The sequence below is a fragment of the Ochotona curzoniae genome, unplaced genomic scaffold (genome assembly GCF_017591425.1).
Source record: "Ochotona curzoniae isolate NIBS_2020 unplaced genomic scaffold, NIBS_Ocur_1.0 contig_3255, whole genome shotgun sequence".
NCBI lineage: Eukaryota > Metazoa > Chordata > Mammalia > Lagomorpha > Ochotonidae > Ochotona > Ochotona curzoniae.
This window is the reverse complement of record NW_024465777.1, coordinates 3,952,788-3,963,423: the sequence shown is the minus strand read 5'-3', so window position 1 is coordinate 3,963,423 and position 10,636 is coordinate 3,952,788.

The window sequence follows — 10,636 nt, the reverse complement described above, 5'->3', positions numbered from 1 at the left end:
CCCACCCCTACCCCTGCAAGACCCATCACCTGTTCCATGCTGCCAGTACCGCTAGCAGGTTTATAAGGAGCTGTTCAACTACGGGTATAATGACACGTTCCAATCCAGACATGGGTCTTGGAAGCCAGGTGTTAGGGCTGACTGGAGCAGGGATTAACAGCGGGGCCAGGTGCACTAGCCTAGCAGCTGATGTCCTCGCCTTGCACGTGCCAGGATCCTAATCAGCCCTGGTTCGTGTCCCAGTGACCCCGCTTCCCATCTAGCTCCCTGCTCGTGGCCTGAGAAAGCAGTCAAGGACATCCCAAAGCCTAGGAACCCTGCACCTGCATGGGAGACCAGGAAGAAGCTCTGGGCTCCTGGCTTCAGATCAGCGCAGCTCCGACCGTTGCAGCCACTTGGGGAGTGAATCATCGGACAGAAGAGCTTCCTCTCTGTCTCTCCTCCTCTCTGACTTTCCAATAAAAATAAATAATAAACTTTACCAAAAACAAGCCACTTGGGCCACCCACTTCCCACTGCAGAGTGCCAAGGTCCTGACTCCAGCTTCCTGCTAATGCATATGGCGGAGAGGGACAATGGTGATGGCTCAATCCATTGGGCTTCTGTCACCCATGTGGGAGATAAGGATGCAGCCCTCACCTGCTGACTTTATCCTGGCCCAGTCCTGGATGCTGTTCCCATTTTGGGGAGTAAGCCAACAGATGGAAAATTGGTTTCAGCATTGTAAATAAAACAGCGGTCAGCATGGTGGCCCAGGGGGTTAAGCTACTGCCTGCACCACAGCATCCCCTAGGAACATCTGTTACCTGACAGTCCACTTCCAATCCCGCATCCTGTCTAGTGGGCCTGGAAAAGCAGCAGAACATGGAGCAAGGGTGTGGGCCCCTGAACCCCAAATGGAAGACCAGGGTAGAATGAGTTCCAGGCTCCTGGCTCTGAAGGCCCAGCCGTTGCAGCCATTTGGAGCGTGAACCAGCATATGGAGAATCTCTCTTTCTGTATAACTCTGCCTTTCAAATAAATAAAATAAAAAGTTGTTCGTTTTTTTTTTTTTTAATTTAAGACCCATTGTTACATGAGTAACTTTTACTATCAAGTGGCATGTGCCAAGCAAACATCTTCACCTCTAGTCTGAACCTCACCAAGTCCAGCTGTCACCTGTGGGAGGGACCAGAGATGCAATGAAACCCAAGGGCAGAGTCAAGGTCAGTGATGGAAGACAAGTCAGGGGTAGGATGAGTCTCAAACAGAAACTAAGGGTTGAAGGTGCTTTATAGAAACTACCCAGCAATTTTTAAAGACCTATTTATGTTTACTGGAAAGTCAGATTTACAGAGAAGGAGAGACAGATTTTCCGTCCGCTGGTTCACTCTCCATATGGCTGCAGTGGCTGGGGCTGAGCCAATCCAAAGCCAGGAACCAGGAGCCTCTTCCTGGTCTCCCACTTGGGTGAAGGGTCCCAAGGGTTTGGGCCATCTTCTGCTGCTTTCCCAGGCCTCAAGCAAGAAGCTGGAAGGGAAGTGGAACAGCCAAGACATGAACCAGGGCCAATATGGAATCCTGGTATGTGCAAGACGAGGATTTTGGCCACTAGACTACCATGCTAGACTCACTATTTGGCAATTTTAATGATGTTATTTTTATTTGACTTATTTCCTTTAAAAAGGGGGGGGGGGATTTGTTCACTTATTTGAAAGACAGAGGTACAGAGAAAGAAAAGAGAATCTTTCATCCATGAGATTCTTCTCCCAATGGCCATGATGACGAGCTGGACCAGTTTGAAACCAGAAGCATGGCGCTTCTTCCAGATATCCCATGTGCGTGCAGGGGTCCAGGCATGTGGACCATCTTCCAGTGTTGTGTCAGGTGCATTACCAGAGAGTTAGATTAGAAGTGGAGCAGCTAGGACTCGTATCAGAAACTGGCACCATAGGCTGTGGCTCAACCCACCACACGGTAACGCCAGCCCCTTGACTTGGTTCTATGCACATGCCTCCTGCGTGAGAGTGTCTCCTGTATCAAACTGATTTTGCCAAACTGCCTGTCTTCAAGTCTCTGCTGGACTGGGGCTTGGCTGGCAGATCCCCTGGCCATGCTATCATCAAACAGGGCACAGTCTATTGGCTGAATGGGCTCTGGCCCAGGCAGGGAAGAACCCAGGCCCAGCCTCTGCCCTCCTTGGTCTCCTGACGTTGGCATCTGCTCATCAACATTTGTCTCATCCCCACACACACACCTGGGGTGGCAAATCTGGAAGATGAAGTTGGAGTCACAGGGGAGGTTGGTCACTGCCACCCAGCCTCAGACTTTATTGTCTAGTCTCTCCAACCTCTCTGTTTCCGATGAGGAAAGCCAAGGTTAAGGGGCTGCCCTCTCCCTCCCACTCTACCCAATTCCAAGCCCGCTAGCTGTGACACCTGCACAGCCTCCTCCAAGCTGCTTCGTGAGAAAGGTCTCTGAGCTGAGTGAAAAGCCCTGCAGCGTGCCATTGGCACAATGTTTGCTTCCCAGAGATCCCTTCTCAACACCCAGCCAAAGGCCCCTCACCTGGGTGGCCGGAATCACCTGCTGCCTCCCGGGAGTGTTAGCAAGAAGCTGCCATTGGGAGTGGACTTGACCCCAGGCGCTCCAATACGGGAATGCAGTGACCCAAGTGGTGTATCAAATGCCTCCCTCCCATGGTCATCATTTTAAAGGACTAAGTATCATTCCTGATAACCGTGTTTATGCAGCTCAACTCCTAACGGAGGGTGTTAAAGCTGACTGCTTTTTTTCTTATAAAACTTCACTTTCCTCCTTGCTCTACATCTTGCCTGCCGTGGCAATCCCACAGATTTGCATGTGATAAGATCCACACAAAGGAGTACTCGCAAAATAGAGAAGTCTGAATCAGGTGGGCGGCTTACGGGCTGTGATCATATCTAATGTTACCTTTGGCAGAAATGGGCGTAGGGGGTGTCGAGTCTCTCAATACTCCTTCTCGCAGCCACGTGTTCATTTACAAATTCACTCAAGGTGCAAAGGGCTCGCAGCCCGTGTGACTGGGTATGTCTTTCACGTGCTTCTGCATGTGCTCTCTACATTCCTAATGACTCGCTTTGGGAGTCCCTGAGAGAACTGGCTCGCAGGAGGTCTCAGAGAGCAGAGTCTTGGGCTCAGCACATCGGTGTTCACTGCTGACCGCCCAGTGGCCAGCAGGCACGGACTCTGGTCTCCACGCCAGCACACAGGAAGACAGCTCAGCCAGACTCCCATGCCCAGCCATACCCTCTGGACACTACAAAACAGCAGCCCTGGGTTACCATGTGCAATGAGAACTGTAAGGAGTAAGGGACCCAGGACCCCTGCTTCTCCCTGCAGGCCTTCCATTGGCAGAGTCACATGACTGTAGGAAAATTGGCTGGTGTTCTGGAGCAGGGGGATGATCCAGATATTAAAAAGAATGTCGGGCCTGGCGCAATAGCGTAGTGGTTAAAGTCCTCAACTTGCATGCACCAGGATCCCATAGGGTCACTGGTTCTAATCCTGGCAGCCCCACTTCCCATCCAGCTCCCTGCTTGTGGCCTGGGAAAACAGTCAAGGATGGTCCAAAGCCTTGGGACCCTGCACCTGTGTGGGAGACCCGGAAGAGCTCCTGGTTCCTGGCTTTGGATTGGCATGGCACTGACTGTTGTGGCCACTTAGGGAATGAACCACTGAACGGACGATCTTCCTCTCTGTCTCTTCTCCTCTCTGTATATCTGCCTTTCCAATAGAAATAAATAAATCTTGAAAAAAAAAAAAAAGGAATGTCAGACTGGGGCTGTGGTCTTGTGAGTGATGCTTTTACCTGTGATGCCAGCACTCTTTAAGGAGCATCAATTCAAGTCCTGGCTACCCTGCTTCTGATCCAGATCCCTGCTAATGCACCTGGGAAAGCAGCAGAAGATCACCCAAGAGCATGAACCCCTGCCCTCATGTGGGAAACCTGGAAGAAGCTCTTGGTTTTGGACTGGTCCAGCTACATTCATTGTAGCCATTTGCAGAATAATCTCACAGGTGGAAGATCTTTCTAGACTTACTCGCCTTGTCCTTTCCTTTCCCTGCAACTCTGTTTTTCAAATAAATAAATCTTAAAAAGAAGAAGGAGGAGGAGGAGAACAAGAATGTCACACTGGGCCCGGCGCATTGGCCTAGCAGCTAAAGTCCTCACCTTGAACACACTGGGATCCCATATGGGTGCCGGTTCTAGTCCCGGCAGCTCTACTTCCCATCCAGCTCCCTTCTTGTGACCTGGGAAAGCAGTAAAGGATGGCCCAGAACATTGGGACCCTGCACCCACGTGGGAGACCCGGAAGAGGTTCCTGGTTCCCGGCTTCGGATCGGAGCTGCACTGGCCATTGCAGTCACTTGGGGAGTGAACCATCGGACGGAAGATCTTCCTCTCTGTCTCTCCTCCTGTCTGTATATCTGACTTTGTAATAAAAATAAATCTTTAAAAACAAAAAAAAAAAGAATGTCAGGCTAAGCTGGGATGTGCAGCTTGTCATTTCAGGGCTACATACACCACAGTCACCACAAACACGCACTGGACTCTTGGGCTGGTACTTGGATGGGGACCACCTATCTTTGCCTCTGTATCTCTGGGTATCCAGGTTTTCTTCTACATTCTTGTTTATTTTATTTGAAAGATGAAGAGACAGCAATCTTCCATTCTCTGGTTCACTCAATGCTCTCAATAAACCAGGGCCAGACCAGGCTGAAGCAGGAGCTCAGAACTCCATCCAGGTGGCCTATTTGGGGGACAGAGGCCCCAGCAACTTGAGCTATCACCTACTGCCTCCTGGGGTGCGCAGGAAGCTGGGATTAAAACTGGAGGCAGGAGCTGGTGTAATGGCTCCACAGGCTAATCCTTTATCTGCAAGTGCCAGTATCTTATATGGCACCACTTCACTTACAATCCAGCCCTGGGAAAGCAGTCAAGGACGGCCCAAGTCCTTGGGACCTGGCACCCACGTGGGAGACCTGGAAGAGGTTCTTGGCTCCTGGCTCCTGGCTTCAGATCGGCTCAGCTCTGGCTGTTGAAGTCATTTAGGGAGTAAACCGACAAATGCAAGATCTTTCCATCTCTCTTTTTCTCCATAAATCTGCCTTTCCAATAAAAATAAATAAATCTTTGAAAAAAAAAAAAAAAAAAGCAGACAGACTTCAAATCCAGGCATCCTCAGGTGGATGTGGCATCCCAAGCAGTGTCCACTGTGGCTGAACCCGGTAACCCCGGCAAGGCCCACTCAGCACCTTGCTCCTTCAGGTGTGCAAATATATCCAAGCTCGATCCAGTGCAAATATATATTTTATATTCAAGCTGATCCAGCTTGCTGGCCTGGTAGCCAACTGGTCTCCTGGTGCTTATTGTGAACCCCTGGTTCCATGGGTCTCTGGAGGGCTCTTTGCCCTGAAGGTACAGGTGGAACTTCAGGTGTGAGGTCACACAGGTATTTTCAGGGGTACTAGACTTTCAGGAAGCATTTACACTGAGTAGTGAACATGCCCAGGGCAGAGCATCATATGCGGGAGCTCAGAGTCAGGCCTGGGGTTGTCAGCTCAGGCACAGCTCCAGAACCACTGTAAAGGGGCTTTGTACATCTGTGCTCCTTGGAGGACCTCATTCCCTTGATCTTGTGTGGCAAGCACACAATCCGCCCCAGACGGAGCTGTGAAGGGCTTCACTCATTTTTCCAGTGGAAGGAGCTACAGCACCAGCCCCACCTCTCCAGCTGTGGCTCCTCTCATGCCTGCAGATCTCTGTGTGTCCTCCCCTTGGCTGGGACACTGGGACCACGTGCTTGCATCTCACCCACTCAGGCAGCGTGCAGGCCTGCTTCTCCCTCTCCACTCCAATATAGCAAAGAACCTGCAGGTTTTCTCAGCAATCATTGGTTGCTTTTTTTTTTTTTTTCTTTTCCCTTCATCAAAGCGGCCTGCATCTCTGGCAGCTTTCCAGCAGAGAATCAGGCAAGCTGTCATCCAACACCCACTTACACACTGGACATTCACCCATCCACCAGGTGCATTTTCGTGGGGCCCCCAGATACCGAAACAAACGTTTGGCTTCTAGAGGATAAAAACAGGCAACCAACAAATCAGGTCAGATGCTTTTAGAGTAAATAAAATAGGTGGATGATTCATCCATAGGAAGTCTTTTTAAAAAGTTCTTGGGAAATGTATATCATGAAAAAAAAATTCATGCATAAATTTTAATATGTTTTGCACCAAAATAAACTTATCTTTCTAGTCCCTCTTCCAGGAACGTGTTGAAGAACCCTCTGGTACACAAAGCATCTGGCACCAAGCACACGCATGGGTACCGCTGTCATGGCTTGTGCAGGTGATTCTGAGGGTCTGGCTGCCCCCAGGACTCCCTTATTTTGAGGGGGACCTTATGTGGGTAGGTCCCAAGTCCCAGGGGCAGCTGGGGCTCCCTTCCTGTCCCAAGTTGTGCCTTAAGAAGCAGTCTAAATCTCTCTGTTGATTGTTTGGGGGAAAGTCCCTCTTGATGGGCACAACCTCTCCTCTCTGGAAATCAGGTTTTCATTTTTAAGGAAGCCTCCTTGCTCTCCTGCTGTCTCCCTGCTTGGGGAAGGAGTGGTTTTCAGTCCAGCTCTCTGCCTGCAAAGGACTGGATTGATTCAACACTCTTGATCTATTTTCATCTCTCCGCCGCTTGCTTCAAATAAGCAGCTCATTGCTATTCTGCCCACGCCTGCATCTAAATCATAACCGAACGGGGAGTTGAATTCATTTCTCACTCTCTTGCTAAATGCCATTTTTATCTTGCCTGGGCGCACAAGCCCTCAGTCGGCAGTGTCTGCTCCTGCAGTCCTGCCTGGGGCCTGAAGGGACAGACGAGTGTCAGGGGACCCCTCCCCCAGCTCTGATGGAGCCCCCCCCCCCTTGTATGATCCCTTTGTCTTCCACGAGAAAGTCCTGCACACCAGCTAGCTAAAGCCACCTTCCAGGCAGTCACCAGGCCCCTCCTTTTGTCCCCACCACCTCTATTCCTTGGTGAGGGGCATGGAGCCCTGTGAGTCTCCAATGCCCCCTGCAATGGCTTAAGTCAAAGCACCCTGGGGTCACAGCGTAGGAGACTAGCAGCAGGGACAATCAGAGAACCTCAGAAAGCAGCTGCATAAACCGAGAGTCGATGTTCCAAAGGGATGACATCAAGCTCTAAACCCAGCCTGAAACCGACCCCTTTGACGCGAACATTCTCCCACCCAGGCTGTCATAACGTCTCCCATGGCCCTCTCCCTTCTCCTTCCCCAGGGGAGGGACAGCATCGGTGTACTCACCCAGGACACCCAGATGAGCCCCCTTTAAGGGGCCTGTGGCTCGTGGCCCGGGAAACAAATACAGTGTGACCAAAAACAACAGGCAAGCTGAGAAAGAGATGCCGCACTGATGCCCAGATCCAACCGGCAAGCTACAGGAAGCAGATCCTCTTTAGAGGTCAAGGAATTGGGGGAGATGGCTTCTTGTGGGCTTAGGCTGATCTGAAGGCCTCTGCCTTACACTCCCTCAGCTTGGAGCAGGGCAGCGCCAGACAGGCAGACAGCATGGACTGGAGGTGGGCTGCCCCGCTGCTGGGCCAGTGGCCTCTGCCATGAAGCTCTGCTGCCATCTGCCCCTGTCCAAGTTGGGTTCAAGGCCTCATGCACCTGCTTTGCATGTGCCACGTGTATTAGTCAGTTTCTTGTCACTGTCATTAACATACCTGAGAGCAACTGCTTGAGAAGGAGGAAGCAGTGTCTAGATTCACTCTTTTGGAGACTCACAAGCCCAAATCAGGGGGTTCTGTCGGTTTGGCATCTAGGAGGGTGGTGGCCAGGGGAATGAATGTGGAGGGAGGATCACGTGGCCAGCCATGAAGTTGAGAGAGACCCAGATGTGCACGCTCATCTTCTGCTAGTGTGATGGAGTCTCCAGCTTTGCTCTAGCTTACCTAACCCAGTCCAATGGCTCTCCAAGGCCCCATCTTCAGCCAGCAGAATTGGATTAAATCCCATCCTTAATCCATTGCTCTAAGACTGGGGATTAAGATTTGACACAGCTTTCCAGGGATGTTCAAGCTGTTATCTGAGCCATGACACCATGTCCTGCATGTGCCACTTGTCACACGGGGAACATGGCCCAGGACACGGACTGGCTCCAGCCCTGGCTCCCCACAGACAGCCTTGTCTGCTCACAGGGATTCCCATTTCCTTCCCTGCTGGACCGCTTAAGCTCGGCGAGATTCAAGCAAAACCGGCAAGCCACACCTGCACAAAGAATGCAGACAGCATGATGAAAACGCTAGGCCCGATAACGGACATCTTCCCTCCAGGACCGGAGCTGGTGGTCCTCGCCTTGTTTCTTCACTGCAGTTCTTTGCTCACACTGATAAAACGTCGGTTGGGATGACTTCTCCTGTGCCACACACTGTGTGGGGCGCCAGGGATGCCCCCCGACTTTGAGGAATGTAAAGAGAAGGAGATAGATCCAGATAACCATGCCATCACAGGTGTGCACATCAGAGGAGACCTCCACTGCAATGTCCAGAGGCCGTTAAGGACCTGGGGAAGGGCAGCAAGCAGCACCTGGAGCTGCAGGAGGCCTTGCAAGGGGAGAGAAGAGGGTGGGGCAGAGGTGTAGAAGCAAGGAATGGAAAAAACCACCCACAAGCCCAGGAGAGTGTGTGAGCGGCCAGTAATGGTCAGAGTGTGATGGGCTGCAGCTTGGTGGCTGTTTCTTATTGTCGGCATGGGGCTTAGGTAGTATTTTGGGGACCTGTTTGGGTCATGCACATCCATGCTTTGGCTTGCCCCTCTGGACTCTAAGAAAGAAGCCCATGTCCGTGGGGCTTTGCTGTCAGCATCCACGGGCTGAGGGGCCAGCCTTGCTCTGTCAGTGCCGGTGGCTCAGGTTGCATTCTAAGTCTCTGGGTCCCTCGTTCTCTCTGAGCACCTAATGGTTGGAGTGCTTCCTGGGAGGACAGCCCACTAATCCTGTCCTGTCCCTGGTTGGTGTACTCTGTCCACCAGCCCAACTTTCAGGCCGAGCGGCCACAAGCAGAACTTGCCTTCCCTTGGACCCAGTATGCAGCAGGCTGTTCCCTACCTGATCCCCGCAGGAATGCTTTTCATCATGACCCACAACATAATGACACAGCTCCAGCCGGTGCAGCCGCTTGGAAAGTGAATCAGCGGACAGAAGAGCTTCCTCCCTTCCTTTAGGAGAGACAGAGAGAAAGCTCTTCCAATTGCTGATTCACTCCCAAAATGGCTGCAATGGCCAGAGCTGAGCGAATCCAAAGCAGAAGCCAGGAGTTTCCTCTGGGTCTCCTTGCACTGGCAGGTGCAAGGTCCCAAGGCTTTGGGCTGTCCTCTACTGCTTTCCCAGGCCACAAGCGGGGAGCTGTATGGGAAGCAGAGCTGCTGGGACACGAACCAGCACCCATATGGGATCCTGGCACATGCAAGGCAAGGACTTTAGCCGCTAGGGCACAAGAGAACATGTAATTTTGACCTGCTGGCCCAAACATGTCCTTGGTCTGTTCCACCAGGCTGGGTCTTTTGCTCGCACACAACTCTGGAGAGTCGAGGGCACAGCCTCAGCACCTGCTTGGCTCTTGCGCAGGCCTTGCAGCTGTTTCTCAGTATAGCAGGAGCATGTGTGCGCATTTATATGGAGCCGTCATGTGGTTAGATGGGAAACCAGAGAGACACAGGGCAGCCTCACTCCTTGTAGAATGACTCAATCTCCCAGAAACTAGACTCAATCCTCGGTCACTTCTAAGGGTTCCACTCCCATGAGCCCAGCTCATGGGGCTTCTACTGCCCCAGGTACCACACTTTCAGCACAGGAGCATTTAGGGGAGCACACTCAAGCAATACCCAAACCATGGAGGGCTTCTCCCCTAAGTAATGAGTGACTGGGGCCAGATAAGTCAATAGCCTTCTCAGAGTCACACAGCAAGTTGGCTGCAGGCCAAGACCTAGAACCAGATCTGACTGTGGCCAGGTTTTTGCTTTGTGCATGAAGGTGTTCTGTGTCATTGAGGCATGCGAGACTGGGATGTGTGTCCTGGCAATGCACCTGTCCACCAGGAAAGTTATAGCAAGAGAGCAGAGCACACACAGGGAAAGATGACCGCTGGCTTAAACATGGTCCTCAAAGCCAGCCTTGTGGCACAGCAAGTTATGCTACCATCTGTGATGCTAGGGTCCCGTATTGGAGCACCAGTTAGAATACTGGCTATTCCACTTCCAGCCCATCCCCCCACTAATGCACCTGGCAATTTAGCAGAAGCCGACAGGAGTCACTGGACCTCTACCACCCACATGGGAGATTTAGATGGACCTCAGCCTGACCTCAGCCTGGCCCAGCCCTGGCTGTTGAAGCCATCTGGGGAGTGAACCAGGGGATGGAAGATCTCTCTCTTTCTTTCTTTCTCATTCTCTGTCACTTTGCCTTGCAAATCAATAAAGTAGATCTTAAAAATAAAATGGCCCCAGAAGCCCAAACAGGGAGACCCTCAGGTAAGGTCCTCAGTACCTATCCAGCCTTCTAAGTTTCCAGGTTTCAGTCTTACCAGGACCAAACTGGTCCCAGCAGGGTT